General features: G+C 31.1%; 2 non-coding genes across 2 annotated transcripts; both read left to right on the top strand.

The window, feature by feature from the left end:
* Nucleotides 1-6,849: 6,849 nt before the first annotated feature.
* On the top strand, nucleotides 6,850-6,972 carry LOC120072414. The gene has a single exon (XR_005480474.1). It is a non-coding gene; the product is annotated as a small nucleolar RNA SNORD14 (small nucleolar RNA).
* A 452-nt stretch (nucleotides 6,973-7,424) lies between these two features.
* LOC120072415 lies at nucleotides 7,425-7,549 on the top strand. Its single transcript, XR_005480475.1, has one exon. It is a non-coding gene; the product is annotated as a small nucleolar RNA SNORD14 (small nucleolar RNA).
* Nucleotides 7,550-17,674: the final 10,125 nt, after the last annotated feature.

The following is a 17,674-nucleotide window of genomic DNA, read 5'->3' as shown; positions in this document are numbered from 1 at the left end:
TGAAAACTGCAACTAGTCGAGCTAGATGAATGGAGGGTCAACGCATATGAGAATGCGAAGATTTATAAAGGGCGCATCAAACTCTGGCATGATCAACGCATATGCACTAGAAACCTCCAAGTCGGGAAAAATGTCTTACTTTTCAATTCGAGATTGCGGCTCTTCCCAGGAAAATTAAAATCGCGCTAGTTCGATCCCTTCATCATGAAAAAAATATTTCTGCATGGTACGGTGGAATTGATCATTGAAGATGGCAGCCGAACATTTAAAGTTAATGGACAACGGATAAAGGCTTATTGCGGAGGAGATTTCCAGCAGAAATAGTCTTCGCAAAGTTGAAAAACCCAGACTGTCCCTTACTCAACTCTTGAACATTTAGCCTTTCGTGATTTTACTATTACCAGTATTTCACTTATTTCTCAAAAAAAAAAAATTATTGTTATGTTTTTAAAATCATTTGACCCTCTCTTTGTCTGTTTACAAGGATTAAGGCACAGGATTGCGAAGAAGCGAATGATCTCATTCCATCACCGCAATCTACAGGAGTAGAGATCGTCGCAAGGATGGATGCATCAATAAGCAATGCGGGCAACAACGCAAAATTTGGGGGTGTACTCTTTCTTATCTTTATTTTAAATTTTGCGCTATCACATTGCATTTCACTTTTCAAAGTTTTATCATTGCATCCTCCTTGATTACCGCAATCATTTAACAAGTAGATAAATTTAGTAGTTCACTGCTTGTTGTTTCTTTTCCAAGTATGATTTCAATGATGAACAATATGCTTCGATGTCTTTCGTATATATTAGAGTCAACTTAATCTTAAGATAGTCACCTCATGAAATATTTTTAGAAGTTAGGGGTTTGCTAGCTTTCTTTCAAACTCTCTTTACAACACATTCTATGACCATCGCATGACTTATTTTATTTTCTTTTGGCAATGAGGACATTGCCGCATTTTAAATTTGGGGGTGAGGTATTTATTTTCAACCTTGCTAAATTTTTTTTTTTAGAATAACTACTCCACTATCAACGCAATGGAAAACCCATGTTGATAAGAGTTAAGTTGTGAAAGGCACTTACTGTAGTTGGATGTCCGCATGACACATGTGGGGGCAAGCCAAAACGAAGGCAAGGCACTCGGATCAGTGCAAGGTCAGAAGAAAAAGAAAATAGCAATAAAGAAATTTTTTTTGTGCAAGGATAAATCATTTTACATTGCGGAGGAAAATTTTATTTTGAAATAAATCATGCGATGTTCCGGAATTTAGTAAAGTCCTTTTTGAAAGTTAAGCTTGCAATTCCTAAGTCTTAGAAATATTTTAGGAAGAGACTTGAATAAGACTTAAGGAAATTTTGGCATATAGGATTTGAACGGAGTATCCTTGAGAAATCTAGGGAAAGAAAACTTTGCGGTTAACTTAGTAAAGGAATCTTTAGCTTATGCTTGAGAACAAGCATTATTTAAATTTGGGGGTGTGATAACGGGCAGAAATGCACGTTATCATAGTTCTAAGTTCTTAAACAATGTTGGATTGCGTTGATGAAATATGTTAAATTACGTCCATTAAGCATAAATTCTATAATATTGCAGTCGCATGCGTCCAACGCATTACAGCAGTTGATCTTTACATTTTTGTGCAGAATGTGCGTTAACGCAATGCAAAGATTGCGATCATAGGAATACATTGGTCGAGCGCAACTTCACCGCAAGACTTTGCGTTAATTATGCTCGCAAACATTCGCCCAAGAAGAATCACCGCAACTTGGTCAGCGTAACATGGTGGGCACATCCGGGTGAAAGGACAATTAAGAGCGATAGGACAGAAAGCTGACGTAGTCGGATCCAAATTAAGTTGACAACCGATAACGGTCACGAAGTACATTTAGCTTTATCGGTGACAATTATCCGGTGCATGAGTCAGGAATTAAAGTTGTCCCATCTGTACAACCAGGAGAGAGATGCCGCCTTTCAACATTGATGCCTTATAAATACCAAGTGTATTCTTCAGAGAAGGGGTTAAGCAGTCGATTACTTCATCACTTTACAAGTTCACGCTTCTGTTCATTCTTTCATTTTAAGGCGGACGTGAGGAAGAAAGTGTGCCAGCAGATCGTTCCCGTAAGCTTGGGAGAGCATCGAAAGCTTCAAAGACAAGGAGAGGGCCGACGCCTACGGAAGTAGGAATATCCTTAGGCCAGAATAGAGATCCCAGTGTAAAAAAGCCTCGGTCAGCAAGGAATTGCTACCAGGCTTTCTACCCTAAACTTTCATTGGCATTTTGTACTTAACGTATTTATAAGAATGGAATTTCTTTCTCTTTATCTGTCCACTCTCTGTGATTCATGCATGAGTAGCTAAATTAATTGAATGGGTTTAGAAACATTTAGCTAGCACAACTAGGGAGTCTTCATTCTTTGCGATTATCTTATTTATGTATGCTTCATTCGTTCTTTAGGGATACTCGAGAGGGTAGTCTAAGGACAGGATCTAGACTTGGAAAGGTTAGGTCAGAAACTAGGTTTGGAAGAACCAGATTAGAACGCATAAACGAGAGATAGACGCTTAGGAATGAGCACTATTTGTTATTAACGCATCGCATGCATTTTAGCGGTAAGATATGATTGTATGCAGTCACCTTGCTTCATGCATTCTACATCAATGCATAGGACAAGAGTAGAGACTTAGGGATAAGCTCTATGGACATTTTGCATTCAACACATGCGTCCTAGACTTCGGAGCATCGCATTTACATTGGAAAATGACTTATTGTGCATGGTAGTAACATGATCACATGGTCTGACACATTCCTAAGTAACGCTAGCTAAAGATCTTCTCAACCCGTTCATCGCATACTCATTGCATCTATCAACGCAACTTTCGTTTCTCAAATCCGCCGCATTTATTCATTCATTTTTAATCAACGCAATCAACAACCAAACACTTTATTTAACTTTCCTGATTACCACAAAGTTTTCATTAAAAAAATCATCAACGCAATCTATTTTCACAAGTCCCTGTGTTCGACCTTGGACTTACAGGAAATTCAGAGGAATTTACACTTGGATTCCGCTTGGGAAACTTGAGTGCACAACGTAATCCATCAACGCATATCATCCATATTTCCACTTAATAAAAAACGCATCAAATATCTGAGGCTCTTTTCTGCGGTGTTCGTGTTCGTACTACGGTAGTAGACGCTGCTACTGGGCATTGGTTGATCGGGTGGAGGATTCCACTGCGTTGAGTTCCGAAGATTGAAGATTGTCTTCGATGGGCATGGCACTCTCTCCCTTGTTATATCACTACAAGAATTCTGGGCTTTAATGTCGGTTGGAAAAAGTGAAATCAAATGTATAATGTCGGTTTTGTGTTTTCTTAAAAAGCGGATCTTTAATGTTGATTTTAAACCGACATTGTAGAGGTACCTTTAATGTCGGTTTTAAACTGACATTAAAGACCCGTTTCACTTTTTCCTCTAACTTTCTATTTTCCCCCCATTTTTTTCATTTCCCTCTTTCTTTCCCAAGATCATCTTCCTTCTCTTCGATTTCAACATTCTCACTCTCTGTATTTACTTCACTTCTCACTCCAAAACCTACCATCCCACTTCCCCTCATTGGAATCCCACTTCCGAAAAACGATTCCTCTTCCCAAAAAACCCACATTCTTCCAAGCCCTAGCCCATCTTTCCTTCTTATCTCCCTTGGTCTCACTCCCCTGTCCATCCCCGTTCTTGTGACGCCTATTTCGGCAATGGCTTCACCCACTGTGTAGATCTTTTCAAGCCTAAACTCGTCGGATGGTTCCGGTGCTGGTATAGTGAAACTTTCGATAGCTTCATATGTGGTAAGGGGAGTGCGAATGTGGCCGGAGAGGATTTACATGTCCGGAGGAGGCGACCAGATTGAAGAGGTGATTGGAAGAAAGAAAAAGATGGAGTTGCGACTGAGGTCAAGGATCAGAAGAACCATTCAAGCTCTATTTTCAGCACTGTCGAAGCCAAGGTTTGTCTGATTCGTTCATGTTTTTCATTTCTCTCTTAGATCTGTCCATGAAATCCGCTCGAGCTCTGTGCCAATACATTTAAACATGTTTTTTAGGTCTGGTTTGTCTAGTTTGTCTGATTTGTTCATTGTTCAAGCTACATTCTTGCTATTTTTTTTGTTCGTTCCAGTGTCGTCGTAGCTGAGGTCCGTTCAAAGTTTGTTTTAGGTCTGTCAAAGCAGCAATTTTTAATGGGTTGTTTGGATCTTAAGGAGTTTAGCTACATTGTTTAGATCTGAGTGGAAGCCTCTTAGGTTTACTCTTGTTTTCAATCCAGGTCATTTGTTGTTCAAAAGGTGAAATATTCTTTTAATATTTATTTGACATTTAGTAATTTGAAGTTATTTCAATCTTTCAGTTTTTATTTCAATGATTTTGTTTCTTTTTCGTGAAATTAGAAATTGGAAAACTTTTTTTCTTCATGAAGAATTGAACTATAAATTAAGGTTATTTTATTCAGTTTGATTTTCATAAGGCACTGCATAGTTTTGTCACAGGGAAATTTATCTTTCTTTTTTTTAAAAAAAAAAAATTATGAAGAAGATGAGAATGCTAAAGTTAGAAGGATAAAACTAAAAACTAACTTGGTCAAGATAAAAAAGATGAAGTTATGAACAGCGAGAATTTTATCATTTTTTTTTATTTTCTACATAACTTCAACATATTTTAGTTTATTTTCATTATCTACATTAATATTCTTTTCATTTTCACCATCTGGAAGTCATTGAAGAAAAGGCTGGCAATCAACATAGGAAGATAGGGAGATTGAGGAAGTAGAGAAAGATTCCAATGTAAAGTCATCAAGAATTTCATGGATGTTGACATCTCCAAGCCATTGCTTCAGGTACTCCACACCACAATTCTTGTTGAGCCAGGGTATATATTTTGGTAGGTAAAGGAAGTCCAAGATGAAAAAGGGAAAAAAAGGGCAAAAAAGGAGTTTTGTTTAGAGTATAAACTGACAAGCTCCTATTCAAAATCATTTTAATTAAATGCAGCAATGTAATGAGTTGCTACATACAATTTCATCTTTTTAACATATTTCTCTCTTATTGTGCCTCTTTTGGTTGTTAGATCTCTACAGAAGACTATAATCAATGCAATGGTTGTTAATCAGGGAGGGTGTTATGGTGGTTGGAAGTATTATTTTATTGTGTTGATTAAACATAGGATGGAAGTGCTGTTGGATATAAACAAGTTCATTCCTTAGTGCTTGTATGAAAAATTAAATTTATTTGCTTATCGTTAGATTCTCTAAAATTTCCATCTTACTTATTGATAATGATACTCACATGAAATTGTGGAAATGGCATGTGAGTGTCATTATCAATAAGTAATGCCATTGTGGAAAAAGAGGTAAGACTTTTATAATCTTCCTTTGTCTACTTCCATAACTATGACACTCACATGCTTTGAGGGTACTTTCTTTAGAAATTTCTGTCTCTGTTTATTTTCCTATGACATCGTCACTGAGGTACATGTGAGAATTTGATTGAAGTATCAATCTTGGAAGCTTAAGTCGTAGGTTGTTATTTGGGCATTACTATTATATCACATAGATTAGTGGATTATACTTCGTAGTATGTTAACATTTAACACATACAAAGAAAATCCTGATTCCCCTCTCAAATGTATATCTTTTTTTTTTTAAAAGATATATTTTTGTGGCTTCTGCTAACTTGTGTTGTTTAAGTTCGTTTCAAGTAATGGACATATCAAGTGCCGGAGAGGAATTGGTTGGTAGGAGAATTAAAGGTTTGGTGGCCCCTGGACAGGATGTGAGTACTTTATGAACTTGCTGATTGGACATTTTATACATTAGTAACTCATTATTTATTTCTCTATTTCTATCAAATTTGTTTATGACTTGCTCTGTTAAAGTAACCAAACTAAACCCTCGAGAGTTTATTACCAACTTGAAAATGAAATGTTAAGGAATAATCACTTGCTTGCTGAGCTGAATGAGTAATGAGGACAAGACACCATAGTTGAAAATTAACAGCATTCCTCACGAGGTCTTGCAATTTTCCATGTTCATAGGAGAATGGTGTTATGGTGTATTTTTCAGTGCTGATTATAGGTGAGAGTCGTGTGTCATGATGGTGCACGGTCTATGACAGTCGATATACTGAAAAAATATAGCAATCAATTATTATCTTCATCATCTTTCTTTGTGACTGAATTGACGTCTCTGATATGCTTTAGTGGATATAGACATTTTTGAACTACTCTAACAATGCCTATAAGATAGGCACAATTTTTCTCGGTTCTTGGTAACTGGCTAAACGATTTTTGGACTCTGACATCTTATACATCATCATTTTGTGTGATATTGACAATTTTATTTTCATCAATTATTATCTTCATCATCTTTCTTTGTGTGTTTTTTTTTTTTTTTTTTTTGTAAAAATCAACATGATCTTAAATTATAGCAGGCATTTGTTTTAGAGCTGGTATCATGTATACTTTAGATACTGGTGAGCCATACCAAAAATTGAAATCCAACACGTTCTCCTTGAGTGAGGATGATTTTTTAGATTTGTTTTCCCAAATGCGTTTTAGATTTGTTTTTGGTTTGATTTTCTTCTATTGGAAGGAAATAAATTAGAGTCTCTGATGCGCTTCTAATATTTCGTAGCGTTTTCGGCGTTGTACGTTGCCGACAATGATCTTTGGGATATGAGATTCTAGCATTTGCTTCCTTTATGATGCTTATGCATTCAGATTTTCCCACATTCTATATTCTCTTTTATTTTTTTTATTTGATTTTTCTTATTGATTTGTATGATGATTTGGTAATGAGTCTATGATGATACATTTAAGGCTTGTTTCTCAAAACATTCGCAGTGGCCGCCTGAGAGCTTTCGCCTTCACCAGGCTTGAGAGCTTCTGCTGTTCTTATCCTTCCTTGGATGTCTGAGGCTCTATTTAAGAGTTTTACTTCTAGTTTCTCGACGATTTGATTTTTAAGTTTTTGTTTTATAATGCATGTTCGCTCTTCAAAACCCCGCATCGACTATTGTTGGGCTTTAGACGAGTTATATATTATTGATCATTGCTGCTTGGAAAATCTTATATACAAGTACTATTGCTTTTATTTGAATTCTTGGTTTTATTTGCTTTTCACCTATCACTGGAGAATCATTTGAAATGTTGGTTCTGCTCTTAACTTATATTTTAACCTCATTTGAACTGTTAGGTCTGTTCAGGACTTGTTTGTAACTTCATTTCCGTTTGCCACTGGAAATCATTAAATATTTTCCTTCTGTTCTTAACTTATCTTGATACCCGTTTCCCCTATTTTTGTTTCCCTTTTTCGAGTGCCATCTGATGGTATCTAAATGATTCTCCATGCTCTATGTTAGGTTTGATGTTTTGATAATAATGATGATATCTTAAAGGCTTGTTTCTCAAAACATTCGCAGTGGCCACTTAAGAGCTTTCGCCTTCGCCTGGCTTGAGAACTAGTGCTGCTTTATCCTTCCTTGGATGTCTGAGTCTCTTTAACTCTTTTTGAAATACTTTTTAATTTTGTATATTTGTGTTGATGCCATTTTTCTAAGGGTTGCTTTTCCCAATATATGCTGTCATCTTGGAATGTCTGAAGCAAATCTGAATCTGTTTGCTTTGTCATTATTCAATCTTCATCTTTCCATGAATTTTTATCAAGCTTATGAAAAATATTTGATGGAGAAACTTTATAGCCTTTTATTGAATTTCAACAAGGAGTTGGCTCGATAAATAGGCAATCAAAGTATGGTTGGCAATAACAATAAAGTAATGAACCAACCAATCATAAAACTAATTCTAATACTACCTTGAACATCAATCATAAAAGTTGTCTAAAACTTTCCCATTTTTTAGGAGGCCAAATTGCTCTTGCTTTGCGTCTGCTTCTTGTAGTTTTTTCATCCAAAATTTCATCAGATATCAACCGTCCTTTTGGAGATGAGGTACTTTAATAAACAGTTACAAAGAAGAGGGGTTGTGCATTTTGAAGAGGGGTTGTGTCTGAGACTGCTACAAAGAAGGGAAAGGACTACCCTGTTGGCCTTATTCTTATTGGATTCTTCATTTTTGTCGTCATTGGATCATGTGAGTTTTAGATTTTGAATGCTAATTTCCTCATTTCCTCTTTCATATTCTTATGCTTATGTTTGAGCATACTTTGAATGCTAATGTACCATTTATGCACATTCCCAATAAATACGGTTAGTTGAATATGAATTTTGATCACATTTTCACTTTCAATCCTTTGTTTTAAACCTTTATTATTTGTGATTCTTTAAACAACAGTGGTCAGACAAAAATGCCTATAACCAGACATTGTTGAAGCTGGGGGGTCTGTTCAAGAAGAATTATGAAGGGATCCATACTTACCAAATGGAGCGGGGCAGTAAACCCATAATGTTTGTAAAATCATAATGTTTGTATTACTTGCAATTTGTGTTTTCAAGGCCTGAATTATTGTACGACCTTTTAAATTATAATTTTATACCAGAATTTGCGGATTAAATGTAATAGATTTATAATCCATACATGAATAATATGTCATAGCCACAACGTTCGATGATGATATGTCATGTTATACTTTTTGACCGAAAAAATTGATTTGGCAACGAAATTAAAAAAAAGGACAATAATTGAAAAACGGACATTAAAGGGCTTTAATGTCGGTTGCAATGGACATTAAAGACCTTCAACCGACATTGAAGGTTGTGTTATTGGTGTTATCGAAGACCTTTAATATCGGTTTAAAACCGACATTAAAGGCAACCGACATTAAAGGGCTTTAATAACACAATCTTTAATGTCAGTTGCCAACCGACATTAAAGCCCTTTAATGTCGGTTTAAAACCAACATTAAAGCCCGAATTTCTTCTAGTGTATCTTGTTCATAGCGTGCCAATAATTACTGTTTGTTTGCATAATTGTACGTTTGAATGTATAATGTGTATTTCGATCACAGTGAGATCGGAGCGATCCGAACGTGCTCATGGAACTCTTCGGTAAGAGATCCTTCACTAAGGAAAATGAGAGTAAAAAAGAAGTAGAAAGTCGGAGAGAAAGATAACAGTTCAGTTTTTCAGCGCTAGCTTCCACAAACTTGTTGATTGTCGAAGTTTGAATCGTTGGATCGTGCTGAAATTTGGTCAGCCTGTTCGGGACGTATAGTGTTTTGTTTTGAATGGTTGGATCTTTGTTTAGAGCTATGGTTTGTCAGTAATCGTTGTCGAACAGAATTTGTAAAATTGAGTAATTTTCATTCTTTTTTTTTTTTTTTTTTATCTCTTAAGTATTCATCTTTTATGTATGAAAATGTTGGTAGATAGTGAACCTTTGTATGACCGATTAGAGTTCTTTTTCCCTCAATTTTATCATAATAAAAGGAGTTGACAAGGGTGGACTCCTCACAAGTCCTGTGGTTTTTATTCTTGACATCGCAGAAGTTTTCCACGTATAATTCGTGTGTGCTTTTTGCTTTTAGTCTTCCAAAATTTTGTGTTTAACTTTTGTTTATTGTTGGTTGATTGCTTGGCAATTATTTGATGATTTATTTGTTTTGGAGAACAATTATTTGGTTGGTCGTTTTAGAGGAGATCCTAGTGGGTTGTTGTTATATTGTTCGAGTCCTATCAATTAACTAGCAATGGAAGATTGAAGCCGACGTAGATTAGAAATTTTTTATCATCCCTAAATTAAACAAGCATACAAGTTTAATATAATGATTTTGACTTCCCAAAAAAAGGCCCTCAAAATTATAGTTGAACGAAAAAATTTAGGTAGGAAACAAAACATAATTTCTTTATGTAAGAAAACTTTATAAATTGAGCCTAATTATTTATCATTACTATAGATTAAGAAAATGACAAAGTTGAAAGATCTTCGTATCCTGGTACGTGTTTGGATAAAGTAAGGACAGATCATAAAATTCCAAAATTGTATTATAATAATAATAATAATAATAATAATAATAATAATAAACATTAAAGATTGTATCAATTAAAACCCTAAACTTATAAGGGTAATAGTTTAAAAACCCTAAACTTTCATTTACAACCTAACTCCTACCGGTTTCATTCAACCAATATCACGTAAAACTTATGATTTGGATCAATTATATTCCAAAATTTTCATAAACCAATTAATTTAAGCATTTCATGACTATCTTTGAAAATCATCCATATATTGATTCTCAAATATTTGTAGACTTCTTCAAATATTTGTTTTACAAAATGGATGATTAAAGTACATGCATGGATGATTCTCAAAAAATTTTTTGACTAAGATTCCAAATTAATTCATATATAAAAGTTTAGAGGTTTAATTGATATAATAATAAGTTTCATACGAAATTAGGTCCCTTTGAAATAGAAAAGTAGGTGCTTTGTCTAATCCACCTTTTTAGCCCATTTGCGGTGTCCAATTTGTCCTTTCTAGGTCTTTTGATTATTAAAGATTGATTAACCATTTAGCCAAATAGCTAAAAATGGGTATAAGAAAGGATTGTTTGTTTCAAAGAATATGGGCGAACTCCCTTTTTTCAAATGGAACGTGATGAACAAAGGTATAAATTGATTCAGTTACGAACTTTTTAAATTTTAATTGATACCATTATTTTTAGTGTATGATTTGAATTGATACACCTCTAAATTTAAGAATATAAATTATAATTTTCCTTCCTATTATTATTTTGGAGAATGTTATATAGAAAGTATTTTATTAATGAGGGCTTTTATGATGAGGGTGGTGTCACTTTCTTAATAAATAAGTACACAAAATTTGAATTCTCAATCTTCCTTATTGGCCACAAAAGCTATCTACTTAAGTCTCTAATCTCATTGGATCATCTGTCCAAATTAATAACTTTATATATCTCATTGGATCATCTGTCCAAATTAATAACTTTATATGCTATATAAATTACACTTCTCAAATCTCATCATGTATTTGTATTGTGTGATTCCTATTTTGTTTTTTATTTTTTAAAATCAAATTCGTAAATATACGCTTTTATTTATTGGTTGCTATTATCTCGTCATTTATTTTTCTTTCTAGTATATTTAAAAGCCACCTAATCTCCATATTTCCTCTTTTTATATGCATAAAAAAACATTTTTTTAATAATTTTTTACAAAATAAAAAATTATAAAGTGACAATTTTATATTAAGTACAACAGGAACTGCACAATAATGGAAGTATTTTTCTATTTAAAATACAAACCAATTTTTAGAAATTAAAAAATATAATATAGTTTTAGTTTTATTTTGTTTGGAAATTCAGTAATTTGAAAAGATGAATTAAAGGGAAAGAAACAGTTATTTTAATAGGAATAAAATGTTTGCTTTCTAATTTTCATGAATGTAATTTTTTTACTACAATAATTGCGAGAACGAGGGATAGCTAGTGTGTATCATCTTACGAGAATCGAGTATGGTATAGATCAACCGGAAGAGGTATGCATAAAAGTATTTGCTGCAAGGATAAATCCTAGAGTTTCGTCTGTTTTCTGGGTTTGGAAAAGTGCGGATTTTCCCGAAAGGGAATCTTATGATATGTTGGGAATTTCTTATGATAATCATCCACGTCTAATGAACATTCGACCTCTTGGATCAAAATAGATGTCAATACCATTCATTGAGCTCATTTTAATAATGTATTTAGAGGGTAAAAAAGTAATAGTCCTTGTGATATGGCCTAGTGCCAATGAGAAAAGAGAAGAAAAATTAAAAAAAAAAAAAAAAAAAAAACTAAAAGAAGATAAGGATCTAACATAAAGTGAACTTTGAACTTTTGAATCTATTTAGTCTATATATTTTTTTTGAAAAAAAATCAATAATTCTTCAAAATTTCATCATATGCCTATTTCGTTTTTATATTTTATTTTAGGGAAATTTTTATAAATAAAAAAAGCTAAAAAAATGTTTAAATTTTAAGAGTGATTTGTACTTTTGGAATTTTTTTTTTTATAAAATGTAAATATTTTTATATTTAAAAAGATTCCTTTATTTTATTTTATAGATTCACACACTTTTTAATTTTAAGAGTAATTATTAAATAATATAATCAATATACCACATAATTAATTAAGTGTTAAACTAATAGGGTTAAGGACCATAGTTATGATAATCATTTGATTTTTAGAAGTGGTTTTCTTTTAATTTAGTTTTCACCATGACTTTTGAATTCTTAGTCAAATTTTAAAAAAAAATACAAAAATAAATTTTTTGAAGACTACATTTTTTAATTTTCAAAACTTGGTTTCAAATTTTAAAACGTTTAAAAATCAAGTAAAAATAATGTTTATAAACTTCATTTTCAAAAACTAAAAAAAAAAAACTAAGGACCCCGGTTTATTAACCATTTAGGTCCTATTTGTTAACTATTTCATTTTTTATTTTTAAATTTTGAAAATTAAACTTATTTCCTCCAAATTTCTTATCATGATTTGCATTCTTTTTAAGTACAAGAGATAAATTCTTAGCCAAATTCCAAAAACAAAAACAAATTTTTACAAAACTATCTTTTTTTTTTTTTTTAGTTTTCAAATTTTGGCTTGGTTTTAAAAATATTGGTAAAAAGTAGGTAACAAATCAAGAAATTTAGAGCTAGAATGAATGTTTTTAGGCTTAATTTTCAAAAACAAAAAATAAAAAACTAAATGGTTATCAAACAGTCTTAGTTTTAAAAAACAAAAACAATATATATTTGGTTATTGTTTTTTGTTTTCTGCTATTTAAAAATAAAAAACTTGGTATATTTTTTTTGTTTTCTATTTTTTAAAAGCCATTTTTAAAAAAAGAAAACTACTTGTTTTAGTTTTCAAAATTTGACTTGATTTTTAAAATATTGGTTAAAAAAAAAAGATAAAAAATTAGATTAGATGAAATTAATGTTTATACACTTAATTAATTTTTAAAATCTAAAAAAAAAACTAAATGATTATCCAATGAACTTTAAATAATTATCTAATAGATTTTTCTTTTATATATATATACATAAAAGAACTAGATTGACAGAATCTTTAAAAATTGATACCCAAGAAAGAAGCAAAGCGAAGCCATTGAATGAAGAGTAATATTAATTAGGGTTTGATGAACATAGAAGAGGAAGCCAAAGGAAGCTATTTGTGTGATGTGGCCATAGTGAAAGTTAAGGATGAAAGCTACACCTCTACTAACAAAGACAACTCATACATTAGGCTAAAAAATTAAGGATGTTCAAATTTCAAAATGACAAGTGGATGGACAACATTCTCTAAGCCAAAACACAACACTTTGACATTGATACATTGTCTTGTCTTAAGATAAGTTATCAATATACTTAAACAAAATGTTGGCCACTCATTTCAACTTTAGCTAGGAAATCACTAGGCACAAGCAAACTATATAAGCAACCCTACTTCGACCTTTTTGCATAATAATTTAGGTGTTTTCTTTATTTTTATCATTTCTTTTATATGTATGGAAGGATTGAAGTACTCTCTAATTAGTGATTATTTTAGCATAAAACATATTGATATGACCCTTCCTTCTATAATTATAAGTTAATTTTACGAAATTTATTTTAAATAACAAAACGACTTAAAATATTTTTAATTAATAGCAAAATATCATACTTTATCTGGGATAAATCGTGATATATCGCGATAAACTTCTATATATGTCTACCATAATACTAATAGATATGGATAGTAGTCTGTTGTGGTCTATCACGATCTATGGTAGATAAACGATGAAATTTTGTTATATTTATAAATATTTCGGTTCATTTTCTTTTATTTAAAAACATCCCAAATAATAATAAATTATTGGATTCAACCAATCAATAAAATTGACATATATCAGCTATTCTTTTCGATAGGTTTGAAGGGATTTAAAAAAAATCTAATATTCAATTATAACTTTATAATTAAGTTTGTTCAAAATGAGTTAGGTTTAAATTAATAAAGTTGAGCAATTACATTTTCGAAGTTAGACATTAGGTTCTTTTCTTTCTTCCTTTTTTGTTCTTTATTTTAGGTAAAACATCCATTCATATTCTTAAATTTTAAGAGTTGTTTCAATCCGAATTCCTAATATAGTTACGAAAAGTTAAGGTTTAAACTGAGTTCGTGATATAATTATTAGTTCAGGGTTGTCGCCACGTACCCGAGACGATGTGGAGCCACCGATGTCCTTGAAAAAGGTTGATTTGAAAATAAAATAAAAAGGAGTCGCCACCAATCTTTTTTACCGTGTGATTGGGTACCGAAATAAAATAAATAATTATTAACAAAAAAAATAAAAATGGTCTGTGAAAACTAGAGTTGAATTTGGGAGTCGTTTGTGTATAGAGAGGTGTTAGCACCCCACAATACCGGTTTAAAAAACGGTGGTCAAATTTTAAATCTTAAATAAAAAAAATTACTTTTTTGAAGAAATTCATTTGAAAAAATGTTTTAAAATAAATGTCTTATTTTACCCATTGTTATTCAATTTGAAATAATGATCCCATAAAATAAGTGGATAAATTCCATCGTTTAGGTTATATTAGAATTGAGGAAAAATTCCTCATCTCAAAAATGCAAAAAATTATTATAATTTCTCAAAATCTATCATAGGAATACCTTTTAATAAATGAGTTTTTTAAAAAACATTATTTCAATTCATTTTCTCTTAGGATCAAATCCCAGACTCCTAAAGATGTAATCCCTCACCTCAAGAATTCTAGAAATTTAGACTCTCAAATTTCTTAGATTCCATGGTATGAATGTTTTAGGAAAAAACACGGTCTTAAAGAAAACAAATTATTATAAAACATTTTGAAATAATATATTAATTTTTAAATGTTCTAAAACACTCAAAGAATTTAATTTAAAGAAAAAATTTAGATGACTTAAAAAGAGTTAGAAAAGATTTTAAAAACTTAGATAATAAATTAGAAATCAAATAAGATTTAATTTGAACATTACACAAGTAAAAACATAACTTAAGAAATAGGATATAATTTAAGTAAACATAAAATAACATATCAAGATTTTAACAAAAATATATTAGAGATCGATCTTGGACTCCAAAGAATCTATTCATCGCCTCAAGAATTCTAGAAAGTCAGACTCTCAAATTTTCTATATTCTGTCGTCATAAATTTTAGAACGTCCTTGAAACAAATATTTAAGAAAAGAGATTAAAATTCATTTAATGAAGCTAAAAATGAGTTAATTTCAAATATTTGAAAATAAACCTAAAAGTGTTGAAAATGATCGAAAAATTTTACTTAAAAAACAACAATAATTTACATATATAAAGCTACATAGACAAAATATACAATTTAACAATGTATTTAAAACAATAAACGAACCAACAATGATATTTACAAGGATATTAAAAATTTAATAATGCATATTGGTGGTCGATCTTGGACTCTCAAAGAATCGGCTTTCTCACCTCAATATGCTAGAAAATCGGACTCCCAAATATTTGTAGAATCCATCAGCGGGTGTTTTTTTAAAAAATAAAATTAATTAAAAATATGAAAAAATTTAAACAACTATTAGCAAGACTATATTAAATTGACAAAAAAAAAAAAAAGAAAAATATAATATTTAAATATGCATATGAGAAAATGGGAAAATGCCAAAGAAAAAATAATCAACGCTATAATGAAAAAAAAAGTTAAAATACTAGTTATAAACATAAAATAAAGATAAATATTTAAAGAATAAAATTTAAGAATAAACAAACAAAAGGCAAGAAATAATAAAAATATTAACCAAAATCCTACTAAGCATCTCCAATTAAGTTAGAGTTTTTTGGGTTTGATTCTTGACATTGTAGAGATTTATTTTAGCGTGAAGCTTTCTCTTAATGTATGTAAGGATGAAGGCTCTAGGGTTTCTAAAGAAGAGGGGATTTGGGGTATAGTTGCTAGGTTTCTTTTTGGAAGAGAAAATGAATATTTTGGGGTTGTTGTGGATGGAAACTCCTTAGGTTTCTAGAGAAGAAGGAGGGTTTGTATGAAATGGTGGATAGGGTTTTATAAGAGAAGGTTGGGTATTTGAAACCCAAAAAACTTTACTGTTATTTTATTTTGATCGATTTTTATTTCAAATTTGAAATCTTACCAAACTTGTGCTGTCCTTAAAAAGGAAGGACAAGGCAACTAAAATCAAATTCAAAATTTTTCCTCATTTTTTTTTTTTTTTACTCTAACTAAATTTGTTACAAGGTTAAAAAGAGGTAAAAATTAACATAAAAAGATGAAAAATCACAAAATTAAGATTATTAAATTAATAATTAAATTTATTTAAAAAAAGATTGGACAAAAATAGGTGCCTACAAAAGTTTTAATATAACCCTAAAATTTTAGAGTATAAATTGATATTCGACGAACTATACTATATTACATATTAAAGTGAACTATTCATGACTGTTTTCTCTTTTAGTGGGCGAAAATAAAATTTGATTGTATCTGTCCAACCACTACAACACACATACCTTTTAGCCCAAAAGAAAAATTAGAGAGAAAAAATAAGTGTAACATGTGAAACAAAGAAACCAAATTTTATACGAAATGTCCCTCTCAAAGTCTCATTAACCAAATGAGAGAATGATACATAAACTTAGCCTAAACCCCATGTGCATATGGTCTTGTTTTTGGGTTGTTTAGGTAATGAAATGAAGAAAGTTATGCTTTAGTGCTCAAAATAAAACATGGGTTTGTCTTTGCAATAGAATTGGGTTGAAATTTTACCAACCCTTCATGTGTTTAATCATATGATTCTTGTTTTGAATTGATTAATATTTTGAAAAATATGTTCATACAATGCATTATTTTGGTCTTGAATTGATGGCTTTGATTGAAAATGTTTTTTTTTTCATTGATTTCATTGAACACCAAACTCTAAACAAAATTAAAACATTGATGGCTTTGATTGAAAATGTTTTTTTTTTTTCATTGATTTCATTGAACACCAACCCCCGACCACCCCCTTTTTCATTTTTGTTTCGTGCCCCCCTTCCCTCCTATTATTTTCCCTTTCCCCTCCATTTTTTTACACAAACGGTCACCGCTCCAACACCAAATGCCAACGCACGCTACCTCCACACGCTGTCATACATTACTATCGCACGCACTGATTGGTTCTTCTTCACTTTGCTTTTTTTTCTAATAAATGTTATTTATAAGTTATGTTTGTGTTATTATTCTGATAATGAGTTTTGTTTCATATTGGAATTAGGATATTCATTTGTTTACGAATGAAATTGTTATTCTATCTTTGGTTTGTATATGGATGGATATAATGAAGAATTAATTATTTGTGTATTTTGTTTTAATTTTGTAACATGAGATTCGTTTGTTAATATTAAAGTTTAATCTTTTCTTTTTATGGATATAATATGCTTTAAATTTTACAATGGAATTGCTAAGGATTTTTTAAGCAAATTAACTAAATTTCACACTTTTTACTTACTAGTGTTAAATCATTGATTAATCTAAAAAACTTAAGTTGATAGGTAAAGGTAAATTTGATGTCATATCATCTAAAAAAACTCTACTAAAGAGTCATTTGTTTAATTGATTAAAAAGATTGTGAGGAAAAATGAAAACTTTGAAAAAAAAAGTTAGAAAATGGAAAATAT

The sequence above is a fragment of the Benincasa hispida genome, chromosome 2 (assembly GCF_009727055.1).
Source record: "Benincasa hispida cultivar B227 chromosome 2, ASM972705v1, whole genome shotgun sequence".
Classification (NCBI taxonomy): domain Eukaryota; kingdom Viridiplantae; phylum Streptophyta; class Magnoliopsida; order Cucurbitales; family Cucurbitaceae; genus Benincasa; species Benincasa hispida.
This window is presented reverse-complemented; position numbering and strand designations above follow the sequence as displayed.